Raw genomic sequence first — 18,314 nt, forward strand, 5'->3', positions numbered from 1 at the left:
CTCTCAGTGTGTTTGACTCTCACAGTGTATGTGTCTCACTCTCTGATGCTGTGGGTCTCGGTAAGTGTCTGTGGGCATGTTCTCTCAGTGTGTGTGTGTCTGTTTCTCAGTGTGTGTCTGTGTGTGTGTGTCTCTCTCTCTCTGTATGTGTATGTGTTTCAGTGTGTGTTTCTCAGTATGCATGTCTATATATTGTCTCTCTGTTTTTGTGTCTCTCTCTCAGTGTTTCAGTCTTTATCCATGTGTGTTTCTCTATCTCAGTGTGGATGTCTCTCTATCTCTCAGTGTGTGTGTGTCTCTCTCTGTATGTATATGTCTCTAAGTATGTGTTTGTGTCTCAGTGTGTGTCTCACAATGTCTCTGTCTCTCTCTCACTGTGTATGTCTATCTCAGTGGGTGTTTCTCTCTGCTTGTGTGTGTTTGTCTGTCTCAGGGTGCGTGCATAACTCTCACTGTGTGTGTGTCTCTTTCAGGGTGTGTGTCTCTGTGTAACTCCCACAGTGTCTCTGTTCCTGTGTCTCCCATTATGTCTCTCAATGTGTGTGTGTCTGTCTCACTGTGTGTCTGCCTCAGTGTTGTGTGTCTGTTTTTAGTGTTTGTGTGAGTTTCTCAGTGTGTCTGTATCTCAGTGTGTATGAGTCTCTCTCTCTGTAAGTCTGTCTTTAAGCGTGTGTGTGGGTGTCACAGTGTGTGTCTCACAGTGTTTGTGCCTCTCACTCTGCGTATGTCTCTGTCAGTGTGTGGGTCTCTCATTGCATGTTTCTCCTTCTCAGAGTGGATGTCTGTCTCATTGTGTGTGTCTCTATCAGTGTGTGTGTGTCTGTGTGTGTGTGTCTCCACAGTGTCTCTGTTCATGTGTCTCCCATTATGTCTCACTCTCTATGTGTGTGTATCTGTCTCATTGTGTTTCCGCCTCAGCATTGTGTGTCTCTTTTTAGTGTCTGTGTGAGTCTCTCAGTGTGTGTGACTCTCAGTGTGCTTGTGTCTCTCTCTTAATGTATGTGACTCTCTCAGTCCGTGTGTCTTGCTCTCTGAGTGTGTGTGTGACTCTGTAGGTCCCTGTGTTTTTGTCTCTCATAGTGTGTGTCTGTGTCTCTGTGTGTGTGTCTCTCTCTGTATGCATATGTGTTTCAGTGTGTGTCTCTCAGTGTGCGTGTCTCTATGTTGTTTCTCTGTTTTTGTGTCTCTCTCTCAGTATTCTTTCTCCATGTGTATTTCTCTCTCTCAGTGTGGATGTCTATTTCTCAGAGTGTGTGTGTCTCTCTCTGTATGTATATGTCTTTAAGTGTGTTTGTGTGTCTCTGTGTGTGTGTTTCACATTGTCTGTGTCCCTGTCTCACTGTGTATGTCTCTCTCACTGTGTGTGTTTCTTAGTTTGTTTTCCTCCTTCTCAGTGCGGATGTCTGTGTCTCTCAGTGTGTGTGTGTCTCTCTCAGTGTGTGTTTGGCTCTTTCAGTGTGTGTGTGTCTCTTTAATGTGTGTGTGACTCTTTAAGTGTGTGTGTGTCTTTGTGTGTTGTGTGTTCCTCTATCACAGTGTGTGTCTCTGTCAGTATGTGTTTGTTTCTCTCTGTGCTTCTCTCTGTGTGACTCTCAGTGTCTCTGTTCTTGTGTCTCCCAGCGTGTCTGTCTCTCAATGTGTGTGTGTCTGTCTCATTGTGTGTCTGCCTCAGTGTTGTGTGTCTATTTTTAGTGTCTGTGTGTGTCTCTCAGTATGTGTGTCTCTCCCTCCCAGGTGTGTAGGTGGGTCTCTCTCTCAGTGTTTGTGTGTCTCTCTTAGTGTGGGAGTTTGTGTCTCGCTCTATGTGTGTATGTTTCTCTCCCTCAATGTGTCTCGCTCTCAGGAGTGTGTTTGTCTTCCTGGATGTGGGTGTCTCTGTCAGCGTGTGTGTCACTCTCCATTTGTGTGTCTCTGTCTGTGTCTCTCAGTATGTGTGTCTCTCAGTGTGTTTTTGTCTCTCTCTCAGTGTGTGTGTCCCTTTCGTGTGAGTGTTACTGGTTCTTAGTGTGTGTGTGTCTCTCAATATCTGTGTCTCTCTCTCATTGTGTATGTCTCTCTCAGTGTGTGTGTGTTTTTCTCTCTCTCACTGTGTGCGTGGCTAACTCTCAGTGTGTGTGTATCTTTCAGTGTGTGTGTGTCTGTGTGTGTGTGCCTCTGTGTGTCCCCACAGTGTCTCTGTTTGTGTGTCTCCCATTATGTCTCTCCCTCTAAGTGTGTGTGTCGGTCTCACTGTGTGTCTGCCTCAGCCTTGTGTCTCTTTTTAGTGTTTGTGTGAGTCTCTCAGTGTGTGTGACTCTCAGTGTGTTTGTGTCTCTCAGTCAGTGTTTAAGTCTCTCTTTGTGTGTGTGTCTCTGTGTTTCTCTCTCTCAGTGTGGATGTCTCTTTCTCACTCAGTGTGTGTGTGTATCTCTCTCTGATGTGTATGTCTCTAAGTGTATGTGTGTCTCTCTCAGCGTGTGTGTCAGTCTCAATTTGTGTGCCTCTGTGTGTCTCTCAGAATGTGTGTCTCTTAGTGTGTTTGTGTGTCTCTCTCAGTGTGTGTGTCTTGTTTAGTGTGAGTGTTTCTGGTTCTTAGCCTGTGTGTCTCTCTCTGTGTATGTCTCTCAATGTGTGTGTGTCTCCCTGTGAATGTGTGTGTCTCTCTCTTGTGTGTGACTCTCAGTGTGGTTTTGTCTCACTCTCAGTGTGTTTGACTCTCACAGTGTATGTGTCTCACTCTCTGATGCTGTGGGTCTCAGTGAGTGTCTGTGGGCATGTTCTCTCAGTGTGTGTGTGTCTGTTTCTCAGTGTGTGTCTGTGTCTGTGTGTGTATCTCTCTCTGTATGTATGTGTTTCAGAGTGTGTCTCTCAGTATGTGTGTCTCTATGTTGTCTCTCTGTTTTTGTGTCTCTCTCTCAGTGTTTCAGTCTTTCTCCGTGTGCGTTTCTCTATCTCAGTGTGGATGACTCTCCATCTCTCAGTGTGTGCATGTGTCTCTCTGTATGTATATGTCTCTAAGTGTGTGTGTGTGTCTCAGTGTGTTTCTCACAACGTCTGTGTCTCTCTCTCACTGTGTATGTCTATCTCAGTGTGTGTGTCTCTCTGCATGTGTGTTTGTCTGTCTCTCACAGTGTGCATGGATAACTCTCACTGTGTGTGTGTCTCTTTCAGGGTGTGTGTCTATGTGTGTGTGTGTGTCTCTGTGTGACTCCCACAGTGTCTCTGTTCCTGTGTCTCCCATTATGTCTCTCAATGTGTGTGTGTCTGGCTCACTGTGTGTCTGCCTCAGTGTTGTGTGTCTGTTTTTAGTGTTTGTGTGAGTCTCTCAGTGTGTCTGTATCTCAGTGTGTGTGTCTCTCTCTCTGTAAGTCTATGTCTCTAAGCATGTGTGTGGGTGTCACAGTGCGTGGCTCACAAAGTTTGTGCCTCTCACTCAGTGTGTATGTCTCTCTCAATGTGTGGGTCTCTCAGTGCGTGTTTTTCCTTCTCAGGGTGGATGTCTGTCTCATTGTGTGTGTCTCTGTGTGTGTGTGTGTCTCTGTGTGTGTGTGTGTCTCTGTGTGTATGTGTCTGTGTGTCTCCACAGTGTCTCTGTTCATGTTTCTCCCATTATGTCTCTCCCTCTATGTGTGTGTGTCTGGCTCACTCTGTGTCTGCCTCAGTGTTGTGTGTCTCTTTTTAGTGTCTGTGTGAATCTCTCAGTGTGTGTGACTCTCAGTGTGTTTGTGTCTCTCTCAGTGTGTATGACTCTCTCAGTATGTGTGTCTTGCTCTCTGAGTGTGTGTGACTCTTTGGGTCCCTGTGTGTGTGTCTCTCTCAGTGTGTGTCTGTGTGTGTTTGTTTCTCTCTGTATGCATATGTGTTTCAGTGTGTGTCTCTCAGTGTGCATGTCAATATGTTGTCTCTCTGTTTTTGTGTCTCTCTCCCAGTGTTTATGTCTTCCTCCGTGTGTGTTTCTCTCTCTCAGTGTGGATGTCTATTTCTCAGAGTGTGTGTGTCTCTCTCTGTATGTGTATGTCTCTAAGTGTGTGTGTGTGTCTCTGTGTGTGTGTCTCACAATGTATGTGTCCCTCTCTGACTGTGTATGTCTCTCTCAGTGTGAGTGGATAACTCTGTGTGTGTGTGTGTGTGTGTGTCTTACAGGGTGTGTCTCTGTGTGACTCCCACAGTGCCTCCTTTTGTGTGTCTCCCATTGGGTCTCTCAATGTGTGTGTGTCTGTCTTACTGTGTGTCTGCCTCAGTGTTGTGTGTCTGTCTCTAGTGTTTGTGTGAGTCTCTCAGTGTGTCTGTCTCTCCATGTGTTTGTGTCCTTCATTGTCTGTGAGTCTTTCTCTCTGTATGTCTAGGTCTCTAAGTGTGTGTGGGGGTGTCACAGTGTGTGTCTCACAATGTTTGTGCCTCTCACTCAGTGTGAATGTCTAAGTGTGTGTTTCTCCTCCTTAGTGTGCATGTCTGTCTCATTGTGTGTGTCTCTCTCAGTGTGTGTGTCTCTCAGTGAGTGTGTGTTTGTCTCTTTCTCTCAGTATGCATGGATAACTCTCAGTGTGAGTGTGTGTCTCTTTCAGGATGTGTGTCTCTGTGTGTGTGTCTCTGTTTGACTCCCACAGTGTCTCTGTTCGTGTGTCTCCCATTGTGTCTCTCTCAGTATGTGTGTCTCTCAGTGAGTGTGTGTTTGTCTCTCTCTTAGTGTGCATGGATAACTCTCAGTGTGAGTGTGTGTGTCTCTTTCAGGGTGTGTGCCTCTGTGTGTGTGTCTCTGTGTTACTCCCACAGTGTCTCTGTTTGTGTGTCCCCCATTGTGTCTCTCAATGTGTGTGTGTCTCTCTCACTGTGTGTCTGCCTCAGTGTTGGGTGTCTGTTTCTAGTGTTTGTGTGAGTCTCTCTGTGTGCCTGTATCTCAGTGTGTGTGAGTCTCTCTCTCTCTGTATGTCTATGTCTCTAAGCATGTGTGTGGGTATCAAAATGTGTGTCTCACAGTGTTTGTGCCTCTGAGTGTGTATGTCTCTGTGTGTGTGTGTGTCTCTCAGTGTGTGTTTCTCCTTCTCAGTGTGGATGTCTGTCTCATTGTGTGTGTCTCTCTCAGTGTGCCTGTGTCTCTGTATATTGTGTGTTATCTCTTTCACAGTGTGTGTGTCTCTCTCGTGTGTGTCTCTCTAAGTGCTTGTGACTTTGTCTCTCTCTCTCAGTGTGCATGGCTAACTCTCAGTACGTGTGTGTCTCTTTCGGTTTATGTGTGTCTCTCTCTGTGTCAGTCTATGTGTGACTCTCACAGTGTCTCTGTTCATGTGTCTCTCTGTGTGTCTGTCTCTTAATGTGGGTGTCTTTCTCATTGTGTGTCTACCTCAGTGTTGTGTGTCTATTTCTAGTGTTTGTGTGTATCTCAGGATGTTTGTGTCTCTCTCACAGTGTGTGTGACTATCAGTGTGTTTGTGTGTCTCTCTAACTGTGTATGTCTCTCTCAGTGGGTGTGTCTCTCAGTGTGTGTTTCTGTCTCTCAGTGTGGATCACTCTCTCTTTCTCTCAGTGTGTGTGGGTCTCTCTCTGTATGTCTATGTCTCTATGTGTGTGTGTCTCTCACAATGTTTGTGTCTCTCTCACAATGTTTGTGTCTCTCTCTCAGGGTGTATGTCTTTCTCAGTGTGTGTGTTTCTAGTTTGTTTTCTCCTTCTCAGTGCAGACGTCTGTCTCTCTCAATGTGTGCATGTCTCTCTCAGTGTGTGTGTCTCTCTCAGTGTGTCTGTGTCTCTCAGTGTGTATGTGTCTCTGTGTGTTGTGTGTTTCCTCTTTCACAGTGTGTGCCTCTGTCAGTTGTGTGTGTTTCACTCTGGTGTGTCTCTGTGTGACTCTCAGTGTCTGTTCTTGCGTCTCCCAGTGTGTCTCTCTCTCAATGCATGTGTGTCTGTCTCATTGTGTGTCTGCCTCAGTGTTGTGTGTCTATTTTTAGTGTCTGTGTGTGTCTCTCAGTATGTGTGTCTCTCCCTCCCAGGTGTGTAGGTGGGTCTCTCTCTCTCAGTGTTTGTGTGTCTCTCTTAGTGTGGGAGTTTGTGTCTCGCTGTCTGTGTGTATGTTTCTCTCCCTCAATGTGTGTGTGTGTGTCTCGCTCTCAGGAGTGTGTTTGTCTTCCTGGATGTAGGTGTCTCTATCAGTGTGTGCGTCACTCTCAATTTGTGTGTCTCTGTCTGTGTCTCTCAGTGTGTTTTTGTCTCTCTCTCAGTGTGTGTGTCCCTTTCAGTGTGAGTGTTTCTGGTTCTTAGCGTGTGTGTGTCTCTCAATATCTGTGTCTCTCTCTCACTGTGTATGTCTCTTTCAGTGTGTGTGTGTTTTTCTCTCTCGCACTGTGTGCGTGGCTAACTCTCAGTGTGTGTATATCTTTCAGTGTGTGTGTGTGTCTGTGTGTGTGTGTGTGTGCTTCTGTGTGTCTCCACAGTGTCTCTGTTCGTGTGTCTCCCATTATGTCTCTCCCTCTAATGTGTGTGTCGGTCTCACTGTGTGTCTGCCTCGGTCTTGTGTTTCTTCCTAGTGTTTGTGTGAGTCTCTCAGTGTGTGTGACTCTCAGTGTGTTTGTGTCTCTCAGTCAGTGTTTAAGTCTCTCTTTGTGTGTGTGTCTCTGTGTGTGTTTCTCTCTCTCAGTGTGGATGTCTCTCTCTCACTCAATGTGTGTGTGTATCTCTCTGTGTATGTGTATGTCTCTAAGTGTATGTGTGTCTCTCTCAGCGTGTGTGTCAGTGTCAAATTGCGTGTCTCTGTGTGTCTCTCAGAATGTGTCTCTCTCAGTGTGTGTGTCCTGTTTAGTGTGAGTGTTTCTGGTTCTTATCATGTGTTTGTTTCTCTCTCTCTCTGTGTATGTCTCTCAAAGTGTGTGTGTCTCCCTGTGAATGTGTGTGTCTCTCTCTTGTGTGTGACTCTCAGTGTGGTTTTGTCTCACTCTCAGTGTGTGTGACTCTCACAGTGTGTGTGTCTTGCTCTCTGATGGTGTGGGTCTCGGTGAGTGTCTGTGGGCATGTTCTCTCAGTGTGTGTGTGTCTGTTTCTCAGTGTGTGTCTGTGTCTGTGTGTGTATCTCTCTCTGTATGTGTATGTGTTTCAGAGTGTGTCTCTCAGTATGTGTGTCTCGATGTTGTCTCTCTGTTTTTGTGTCTTTCTCTTAGAGTTTAAGTCTTTCTCTGTGTGTGTTCCTCTCTCTCTGTGTGGATGTCTCTCTATCTCTCAGTGTGTGTGTGTGTCTCTCTGTATGTATATGTCTCTAAGTGTGTGTGTGTGTCTCAGTGTGTGTCTCACAATGTCTCTGTCTCTCTCTCACTGTGTATCTCTATCTCAGTGTGTGTGTCTCACTGTGTGTGTGTTTGTCTGTCTCTCTCAGTGTGCATGGATAACTCTCAGTGTGTGTGTGTCTCTTTCAGGGTGTGTGTCTTTGTGTGACTCCCACAGTGTCTCTGTTCCTGTGTATCCCATTATGTCTCTCAATATGTGTGTGTCTGTCTCATTGTGTGTCTGCCTCAGTGTTGTGTGTCTGTTTTTAGTGTTTGTGTGAGTCTCTCAGTGTGTCTGTATCTCAGTGTGTGTGTGTGTCTCTCTCTGTAAGTCTATGTCTCTAAGTGTGTGTGTGGGTGTCATAGTGTGTGTCTCACAATGTTTGTGCCTCTCACTCAGTGCGTATGTCTCTCTAAATATGTGGGTCTCTCATGGCGTGTTCTCCTCAGGGTGGATGTGTGTCTCATTGTGTGTGTCTCTCTCAGTGTGTGTGTGTCTCTGTGTGTCTCCACAGTGTCTCTGTTCATGTGTCTCCCATTATATCTCTCCCTCTATGTGTGTGTGTCTGTCTCATTGTGTTTCTGCCTCAGCATTGTGTATGTCTTTTTAGTGTCTGTGTTAGAGTCTCAGTGTGTGTGACTCTCAGTGTGTTTGTGTCTCTCTCTCAGTGTGTGTGACTCTCTCCGTCTCTGTGTCTTGCTCTCTGATGTGTGTGTGAATCTGGGTCCCTGTGTGTGTGTCTCTCTCAGTGTGTGTCTGTGTCTCTGTGTGTGTGTGTCTCTCTCTCTGTTTGCATATGTGTTTCAGTGTGTGTCTCTCAGTGTGCATGTCTATATGTTGTCTCTCTGTTTTTTTGTCTCTCTCTAAGTGTTTAAGTCTTTCTCCGTGTGTGTTTCTCTCTCTCAGTGTGGATGTCTATTTCTCAGAGTGTGTGTGTCTCTCTCTGTATGTGTATGTCTCTAAGTGTGTGTGTGTGTCTCTGTGTGTGTGTGTCTCACAATGTATGTGTCCCTGTCTCACTGTGTATGTCTCTCTCAGTGTGCGTGGATTACTCTCCGTGTGAGTGTGTGTCTCTTTCAGGGTGTGTGTCTCTTTGTGTGTGTCTCTGTGTGACTCCGCAGTGTCTCTGTTCCTGTGTCTCCCATTGTGTCTCTCAATGTGTGTGTGTGTGTCTCACTGTGTGTCTGCCTCAGTGTTGTGTGTCTGTCTCTATGTTTGTGTGAGTCTCTCAGTGTGTCTCTCTGTTTGTTTATGTCTCTCATTGTCTGTGTGTCTCTCTCTCCATATGTCTAGATCTCTAAGTGTGTGTGTGGGTGTCACAGTGTGTGTCTCACAATGTTTGTGCCTCTCACTCAGTGCATATGTCTCTCTCAGTGTATGATCCTCCTTCTCAGTGTGCATGTCTGTCTCATTGTATGTGTCTCTCTCAGTGTGTGTGTCTCTCAGTGAGTGTGTGTTTTTCTCTCTCTCTCAGTGTGCGTGGATAACTCTCAGTGTGAGTATGTGTGTGTGTCTTTCAGGGTGTGTGTATGTATGTCTCTGTGTGAGTCCCACAGTGTCTCTGTTTGTGTGTCTCCCATTGTGTCTCTGAATGTGTGTGTGTCTCTCTCACTGTGTGTCTGCCTCAGTGTTGTGTGTCTGTTTCTAGTGTTTGTGTGAGTCTCTCAGTGTGTCTGTATCTCAGTCTGTGTGAGTCTCTCTCTCTGTATGTGTATGTCTCTAAACATGTGTGTGAGTGTCAGAATGTGTGTTTCACAATGTTTGTGCCTCTCAGTGTATATGTCTCTGTGTGTGTCTATCAGTGTGTGTTTCTTCTTGTCAGTGTGGATGTCTGTCTCATTGAATGTGTCTCTCTCAGTGTGCCTGTGTCTCTATACTTTGTGTGTTCTCCCTTTCACATTGTGTGTCTCTCTCCTGCGTGTCTCTCTCAGTGTTTGTGTGTTTGTCTCTCTCTCAGTGTGCATGGCTAACTCTCAGTATGTGTGTGTCTCTTTCTGTGTATGTGTGTCTCTCTCTGTGTCAGTCTATGTGTGGCTCTCACAGTGTCTCTTTTCATGTGTTTCTCGGTGTGTCTGTCTCTTAATGTCGGTGTCTTTCTCATTGTGTGTCTACCTCAGTGTTGTATGTCTATTTCTAGTGTCTGTGTGTATTTCAGGATGTTTGTGTCTCTATCACAGTGTGTGTGACTATCAGTGTGTTTGTGTGTCTCTGTGTATGTCTCTCTCAGTGGGTGTGTCTCTCAGTGTGTGTTTCTGTCTCTCAGTGTGGATCACTCTCTCTTTCTCTCAGTGTGTGGGTATCTCTCTCTGAATGTCTATGACTCTATGTGTGTGTGTGTGTCTCAGTGTGTGTGTCTCACAATGTTTGTGTCTCTCTCTCAGTGTGTGTGTTTCTCAGTTTGTTTTCCTCCTTCTCAGTGAGGATGTCTGTCTCTCTCAGTGTGTGTGTGTGTCTCTCTCAGTGTGTGTGTGTCTCTCTCAGTGTGTGTGTGTGTCTCTCAGTGTGTATGTGTCTCTGTGTGTTGTGTGTTCCCTCTTTCACAGTGTGTGTCTCTGTCAGTGTGTGTTTGTTTCTCTCTGTGTGTGTCTACGTGTGACTCTCAGTGTCTCTGTTCTTGTGTCTCCCGGTGTCTCTCTCTCAATGTGTGTGTGTCTGTCTCATTGTGTCTCTGCCTTAGTGTTGTGTGTCTATATTTAGTCTCTGTGTGTGTCTCTCAGTATGTGTGTCTCTCCCTCCCAGGTGTGTAGGTGGGTCTCTCTCTCAGTGTTTGTGTGTCTCTCTTAGTGTGGGAGTTTGTGTCTCTCTCTGTGTATGTTTCTCTCCCTCAATGTGTGTGTGTGTGTCTCGTTCTCAGGAGTGTGCTTGTCTTCCTGGATGTGCGTGTCTCTGTCAGCGTGTGTGTCACTCTCCATTTGTGTGTCTCTGTCTGTGTCTCTCAGTATGTGTGTCTCTCAGTGTGTTTTTGTCTCTCTCTCAGAGTGTGTGTCCCTTTCAGTGAGTGTTTCTGGTTCTTAGTGTGTGTGTGTCTCTCGATATCTGTGTCTCTCTCTCACTGTGTATGTCTCTCTCAGTGTGTGTGTGTTTTTCTCTCTCTCACTGTGTGCGTGGCTAACTCTCAGTGTGTGTGTATCTTTCAGTGTGTGTGTGTGTCTGTATGTGTGTGTCTCTCTGTGTGTCTCCACAGTGTCTCTGTTCGTGTGTGTCCCATTATGTGTCTCCCTCTAATGTGTGTGTCGGTCTCGCTGTGTGTCTGACTCAGTGTTGTGTGTCTCTTTTTAGTGTTTGTGTGTGTCTCTCAGTGTGTGTGACTCTCTGTGTGTCTGTGTCTCTCAGTCAGTGTTTAAGTCTCTCTTTGTGTGTGTGTCTCTGTGTGTGTTTCTCTCTCTCAGTGTGGATGTCTCTCTCTCACTCAATGTGTGTGTGTGTATCTCTCTCTGTATGTGTATGTCTCTAAGTGTATGTGTGTCTCTCTCAGTGTGTGTGTCAGTCTCAATTTATGTGTGTCTGTGTGTCTCTCAGAATGTGTGCCTCTCAGTGTTTTTGTGTGTCTCTCTCAGTGTGTGTGTCTTGTTTAGTGTGAGTGTTTCTGGTTCTTAGCGTGTGTGTGTGTCTCTGTCTCTGTGTATGTCTCTCATTGTGTGTGTGTCTCCCTGTGAATGTGTGTGTCTCTCTCTTGTGTGTGACTCTCAGTGTAGTTTTGTCTCACTCTCAGTGTGTGTGACTCTCACAGTGTGTGTGTCTTGCTCTCTGATGGTGTGCGTCTCAGTGAGTGTCTGTTGTCTTGTTCTCTCAATGTGTGTGTGTGTCTGTTTCTCAGTGTGTGTCTGTGTCTGTGTGTGTGTCTCTGTATGTGTATGTGTTTCAGAGTGTGTCTCTCAGTATGTGTGTCTCTATGTTGTCTCTCTGTTTTTGTGTCTCTCTCTCAGTGTTTCAGTCTTTCTCCGTGTGTGTTTCTCTCTCTCAGTGTGGATGTCTATTTCTCAGAGTGTGTGTGTCTCTCTCTGTATGTGTATGTCTCTAAGTGTGTGTGTGTGTCTCTGTGTGTGTGTGTCTCACAATGTATGTGTCCCTGTCTCACTGTGTATGTCTCTCTCAGTGTGCGTGGATTACTCTCCGTGTGAGTGTGTGTCTCTTTCAGGGTGTGTGTCTCTTTGTGTGTGTCTCTGTGTGACTCCGCAGTGTCTCTGTTCCTGTGTCTCCCATTGTGTCTCTCAATGTGTGTGTGTGTGTCTCACTGTGTGTCTGCCTCAGTGTTGTGTGTCTGTCTCTATGTTTGTGTGAGTCTCTCAGTGTGTCTCTCTGTTTGTTTATGTCTCTCATTGTCTGTGTGTCTCTCTCTCCATATGTCTAGATCTCTAAGTGTGTGTGTGGGTGTCACAGTGTGTGTCTCACAATGTTTGTGCCTCTCACTCAGTGCATATGTCTCTCTCAGTGTATGATCCTCCTTCTCAGTGTGCATGTCTGTCTCATTGTATGTGTCTCTCTCAGTGTGTGTGTCTCTCAGTGAGTGTGTGTTTTTCTCTCTCTCTCAGTGTGCGTGGATAACTCTCAGTGTGAGTATGTGTGTGTGTCTTTCAGGGTGTGTGTATGTATGTCTCTGTGTGAGTCCCACAGTGTCTCTGTTTGTGTGTCTCCCATTGTGTCTCTGAATGTGTGTGTGTCTCTCTCACTGTGTGTCTGCCTCAGTGTTGTGTGTCTGTTTCTAGTGTTTGTGTGAGTCTCTCAGTGTGTCTGTATCTCAGTCTGTGTGAGTCTCTCTCTCTGTATGTGTATGTCTCTAAACATGTGTGTGAGTGTCAGAATGTGTGTTTCACAATGTTTGTGCCTCTCAGTGTATATGTCTCTGTGTGTGTCTATCAGTGTGTGTTTCTTCTTGTCAGTGTGGATGTCTGTCTCATTGAATGTGTCTCTCTCAGTGTGCCTGTGTCTCTATACTTTGTGTGTTCTCCCTTTCACATTGTGTGTCTCTCTCCTGCGTGTCTCTCTCAGTGTTTGTGTGTTTGTCTCTCTCTCAGTGTGCATGGCTAACTCTCAGTATGTGTGTGTCTCTTTCTGTGTATGTGTGTCTCTCTCTGTGTCAGTCTATGTGTGGCTCTCACAGTGTCTCTTTTCATGTGTTTCTCGGTGTGTCTGTCTCTTAATGTCGGTGTCTTTCTCATTGTGTGTCTACCTCAGTGTTGTATGTCTATTTCTAGTGTCTGTGTGTATTTCAGGATGTTTGTGTCTCTATCACAGTGTGTGTGACTATCAGTGTGTTTGTGTGTCTCTGTGTATGTCTCTCTCAGTGGGTGTGTCTCTCAGTGTGTGTTTCTGTCTCTCAGTGTGGATCACTCTCTCTTTCTCTCAGTGTGTGGGTATCTCTCTCTGAATGTCTATGACTCTATGTGTGTGTGTGTGTCTCAGTGTGTGTGTCTCACAATGTTTGTGTCTCTCTCTCAGTGTGTGTGTTTCTCAGTTTGTTTTCCTCCTTCTCAGTGAGGATGTCTGTCTCTCTCAGTGTGTGTGTGTGTCTCTCTCAGTGTGTGTGTGTCTCTCTCAGTGTGTGTGTGTGTCTCTCAGTGTGTATGTGTCTCTGTGTGTTGTGTGTTCCCTCTTTCACAGTGTGTGTCTCTGTCAGTGTGTGTTTGTTTCTCTCTGTGTGTGTCTACGTGTGACTCTCAGTGTCTCTGTTCTTGTGTCTCCCGGTGTCTCTCTCTCAATGTGTGTGTGTCTGTCTCATTGTGTCTCTGCCTTAGTGTTGTGTGTCTATATTTAGTCTCTGTGTGTGTCTCTCAGTATGTGTGTCTCTCCCTCCCAGGTGTGTAGGTGGGTCTCTCTCTCAGTGTTTGTGTGTCTCTCTTAGTGTGGGAGTTTGTGTCTCTCTCTGTGTATGTTTCTCTCCCTCAATGTGTGTGTGTGTGTCTCGTTCTCAGGAGTGTGCTTGTCTTCCTGGATGTGCGTGTCTCTGTCAGCGTGTGTGTCACTCTCCATTTGTGTGTCTCTGTCTGTGTCTCTCAGTATGTGTGTCTCTCAGTGTGTTTTTGTCTCTCTCTCAGAGTGTGTGTCCCTTTCAGTGAGTGTTTCTGGTTCTTAGTGTGTGTGTGTCTCTCGATATCTGTGTCTCTCTCTCACTGTGTATGTCTCTCTCAGTGTGTGTGTGTTTTTCTCTCTCTCACTGTGTGCGTGGCTAACTCTCAGTGTGTGTGTATCTTTCAGTGTGTGTGTGTGTCTGTATGTGTGTGTCTCTCTGTGTGTCTCCACAGTGTCTCTGTTCGTGTGTGTCCCATTATGTGTCTCCCTCTAATGTGTGTGTCGGTCTCGCTGTGTGTCTGACTCAGTGTTGTGTGTCTCTTTTTAGTGTTTGTGTGTGTCTCTCAGTGTGTGTGACTCTCTGTGTGTCTGTGTCTCTCAGTCAGTGTTTAAGTCTCTCTTTGTGTGTGTGTCTCTGTGTGTGTTTCTCTCTCTCAGTGTGGATGTCTCTCTCTCACTCAATGTGTGTGTGTGTATCTCTCTCTGTATGTGTATGTCTCTAAGTGTATGTGTGTCTCTCTCAGTGTGTGTGTCAGTCTCAATTTATGTGTGTCTGTGTGTCTCTCAGAATGTGTGCCTCTCAGTGTTTTTGTGTGTCTCTCTCAGTGTGTGTGTCTTGTTTAGTGTGAGTGTTTCTGGTTCTTAGCGTGTGTGTGTGTCTCTGTCTCTGTGTATGTCTCTCATTGTGTGTGTGTCTCCCTGTGAATGTGTGTGTCTCTCTCTTGTGTGTGACTCTCAGTGTAGTTTTGTCTCACTCTCAGTGTGTGTGACTCTCACAGTGTGTGTGTCTTGCTCTCTGATGGTGTGCGTCTCAGTGAGTGTCTGTTGTCTTGTTCTCTCAATGTGTGTGTGTGTCTGTTTCTCAGTGTGTGTCTGTGTCTGTGTGTGTGTCTCTGTATGTGTATGTGTTTCAGAGTGTGTCTCTCAGTATGTGTGTCTCTATGTTGTCTCTCTGTTTTTGTGTCTCTCTCTCAGTGTTTCAGTCTTTCTCCGTGTGTGTTTCTCTCTCTCAGTGTGGATGTCTCTCTATCTCTCAGTGTGTGTGTGTCTCTCTGTATGTATATGTCTCTAAGTGTGTGTGTGTGTCTCAGTGTGTGTCTCACAATGTCCCTGTCTCTCTCTCACTGTGTATGTCTATCTCAGTGTGTGTCTCTCTCTGTGTGTGTATTTGTCTGTCTCTCTCAGTGTGCATGAATAACTCTCAGTGTGTGTGTGTCTCTTTCAGGGTGTGTGTCTATGTGTGTGTGTGTGTCTCTGTGTGACTCCCACAGTGTCTCTGTTCGTGTGTCTCCCATTGTGTCTCTCAATGTATGTGTGTCTGTCTCACTGTTTGTCTGCTTCAGTGTTGTGTGTCTGATTCTAGTGTTTGTGTGAGTCTCTCAGTGTGTCTCACCATGTTTGTGCCTCTCACTCAGTGTGTATGTCTCTCTCCATGTGTTTCTCAATGTTGTTTCTCCTTGTCAGTGTGGATATCTGTCTCATTGTGTGTCTCTCTCTCAGTGTGCCTGTGTCTCTGTATATTGTGTGTTCTCTCTTTAACAGTGTGTCTCTCTCTTGTGTGTGTCTCTCTCTTGTGTGTGTCTCTCAGTGCTTGTGTGTTTGTCTCTCTCTCAGTGTGCATGGCTAACTCTCATACCGTGTGTGTCTCTTTCTGTGTATGTGTTTCTCTCTCTGTGTCAGTCTTTGTGTGACTCTCACAGTGTGTCTGTTCATGTGTCTCTCGGTGTGTCTGTCTTTTAATGTGGGTGTCTTTCTCACTGTGAGTCTACCTCAGTGTTGTGTGTCTATTACTAGTGTCTGTGTGTATCTCAGGATTTTTGTGTCTCTCTCACAGTGTGTGTGACTATCATTGTGTTTGTGTGTCTCTCTGTGTATGTCTCTCTCAGTGGGTGTGTCTCTCAGTGTGTGTTTCTGTCCCTCAGTGTGGATCACTCTCTCTTTCTCTCAGTGTGTGTGGGTCTCCCTCTCTGTATGTCTATGTCTCTATGTGTGTGTGTGTCTCAGTGTGTTTGTCTCACAATGTTTGTGTCTCTCTCTCAGTGTGTATGTCTCTCTCAGTGTGTGTGTTTCTCGGTGTGTTTTCCTCCTTCTCAGTTCAGATGTCTGCCTCTCTCAGGGTGTGTGTCTCTTTCAGTGTGTGTGTGTCTCTCTCAGTGTGTGTGTGTCTCTGTGTGTTGTGTGTTCCCTCTTTCACAGTGTGTGACTCTGTCAGTGTGTGTGTGTTTCTCTCTGTGTGTGTCTCTGTGTGACTCTCAGTGTCTCTGTTCTTGTGTCTCCCAGTGTGTCTCTCTCTCTCAATGTGTGTGTGTCTGTCTCATTGTGTGTCTGCCTCAGTGTTGTGTATCTATCTTTAGTGTCTGTGTGTGTGTCTCAGTATGTGTGTCTCTCCCTCCCAAGTGTGCAGGCAGGTCTCTCTCTCAGTGTGTTTGTGTCTCTCTTAGTGTGGGAATTTGTGTCTCGCTGTCTGTGTGTATGTTTCTCTCCCTCAATGTGTGTGTGTGTGTCTCGCTCTCAGGAGTGTGTTTGTCTTCCTGGATGTGTGTGTCTCTGTCAGCGTGTGCGTCACTCTCAGTTTGTGTGTCTCTGTCTGTGTCTCTCAGTGTGTTTTTGTCTCTCTCTCAGTGTGTGTGTCCCTTTCAGTGTGAGTGTTTCTGGTTCTTAGCATGTGTGTGTCTCTCAATATCTCTGTCTCTCTCTCACTGTGTATGTCTCTCTCAGTGTGTGTGTGTTTTTCTCTCTCTCACTGTGTGCGTGGCTACCTCTCAGTGTGTGTGTATCTTTCAGTGTGTGTGTGTCTGTGTCTGTGTGTGTGTCTGTGTGTCTCCACAGTGTCTCTGTTCGTGTGTGTCCCATTATGTCTCTCCCTCTAAGTTTGTGTGTCAGTCTCACTGTGTGTCTGCCTCACTGTGTGTCTGCTCAGTGTTGCGTTTCTCTGTTTAGTGTTTGTGTGAGTCTCTCAGTGTGTCTGTATCTCAGTGTGTATGAGTCTCTCTCTCTGTATGTCTATGTCTCTAAGTGTGTGTCTGGGTGTCACAGTGTGTCTCACAATGTTTGTGCCTCTCAGTGCATATGTCTCTCTCAGTGTGTGGGTCTCTCAGTGCATGTTTCTCCTTCTCAGTGTGGATGTCTGTCTCATTGTGTGTGTCTCTCTCAGTGTATGTGTGTCTATATGTGTGTTTGTCTCTGTGTGTCTCCACAGTGTCTCTGTTCATGTGTCTCCCATTATGTCTCTCCATCTATGTGTGTGTGTCTGTCTCATTGTGTTTCTGTTTCAGTGTTGTGTGTCTCTTTTTAGTGTCTGTGTGAGTCTCTCAGTGTGTGTGACTCTATTGTGTTTGTGTCTCTCTCAGTGTGTGTGACTCAGTCTATGTGTCTTGCTCTCTGACTGTGTGTGACTCTGTGGGTCCCTGCGTGTGTTTCTCTCTCAGTGTGTGTCTGTGTCTCTGTGTGTGTCTGTCTCTCTCTGTATGCATATGTGTTTCAGTGTGTGTCTCTCAGTATGTTTGTCTCCATGTTGTCAATGTATTTTTGTGTCTCTCTCTCAGTGTGAATGTCTATTTCTCAGACTGTGTGTGTCTTTCTATGTATATGTCTGTAGGTGTGTGTCTCACAATGTCTGTGTGTCTCTCTCACTGTGTATGTCTCTCTCAGTGCGTGTGTCTCTCAGTGTGTGTGTGTCTCTCTCTCAGTGTGCGTTGATAACTCTCAGTGTGTGTGCCTCTGTGTGTGTGTGTGTCTCTGTGTGACTCCCACAGTGAGTCTCTTCGTGTGTCTCCCATTGTGTCTACTGTGTGTCTGCCTCAATGTTGTGTTTCTGTTTCTAATGTTTGTGTGAGTCTCTCAGTGTTTCTGTCTCTCTGTGTGTGTGAGTCTCTCTCTGTATGTCTATGTCTCTAAGTGTGTGTGTGGGTGTCACAGTATGTCTCTCACTGTTTGTGCCTCTCTCTCACTGTGTATGTCTCTCTCAGTGTGTGTCTCTCAGTGTGTGTTTCTCCTTCTCAGTGTGGATGTCTGTCTCATTGTGTGTCTCTCTCAGTGTGCCTGTGTCTCTGTATAGTGTGTTCTCTCTTTCACAGTGTGTGTCTCTCACATGTGTGTCTCTCTCAGTGCTTTTGTGTTTGTCTCTCTCTCAGTGTGCATGGCTAACTCTCATACCATATGTGTCTCTTTCCGTGTATGTGTGTCTCTCTCTGTGTCAGTCTATGTGTGACTCTCACAGTGTGTCTGTTCATGTGTCTCTCGGTTTGTCTGTCTCTTAATATGTGTGTCTTTCTCACTGTGAGTCTACCTCAATGTTGTGTGTCTATTTCTAGTGTCTGTTTGTATCTCAGGATGTTTGTGTCTCTCTCACAGTGTGGGTGACTATCAGTGTGTTTGTGTGTCTATATGTGTATATCTCTCTCAGTGGGTGTGTCTCTCAGTGTGTGTTTCTGTCTCTCAGTGTGGGTCACTCTCTGTTTCTCTCAGTGTGTGTGGGTCTCTCTCTCTCTGTATGTCTATGTCTCTATGTGTGTGTCTCAGTGTGTGTGTCTCACAATGTTTGTATCTCTCTCTCAGTGTGCATGTCTCTCTCAGTGTGTGTGTTTCTCAGTGTGTTTTCCTCCTTCTCAGTGCAGATGTCTGTCTCTCTCAGTGTGTGTGTGTCTCTAAGTGTGTTTGTGTCTCTGTGTATTGTGTGTTCCCTCTCTCACAGTGTGTGTCTCTGTCAGCGTGTGTACGTTTCTCTGTGTGTGTGTCTCTTTGTGACTCTGTCTCTGTTCTTGTGTCTCCTGGTATGTCTCTCTCTCAACGTGTGTGTGTCTGTCTCATTGTGTCTCTGCCTCAGTGTTGTGTGTCTATTTTTAGTGTCTGTGTGGGTGTCTCAGTATGTGTGTCTCTCCCTCCCAGGTGTGTAGGTGGGTCTCTCTCTCAGTGTTTGTGTGTCTCTCTTAGTGTGGGAGTTTGTATCTCGCTGTCTGTGTGTATGTTTCTCTCCCTCAAATGTGTGTGTGTGTGTCTCGCTCTCAGGAGTGTGTTTGTCTTCCTGGATGTGCGTGTCTCTGTCAGTGTGTGTGTCACTCTCAATTTGTGTGTCTC

This window comes from Bos javanicus, unplaced genomic scaffold (assembly GCF_032452875.1).
Source record: "Bos javanicus breed banteng unplaced genomic scaffold, ARS-OSU_banteng_1.0 tig00002907_1, whole genome shotgun sequence".
Lineage (NCBI taxonomy): Eukaryota > Metazoa > Chordata > Mammalia > Artiodactyla > Bovidae > Bos > Bos javanicus.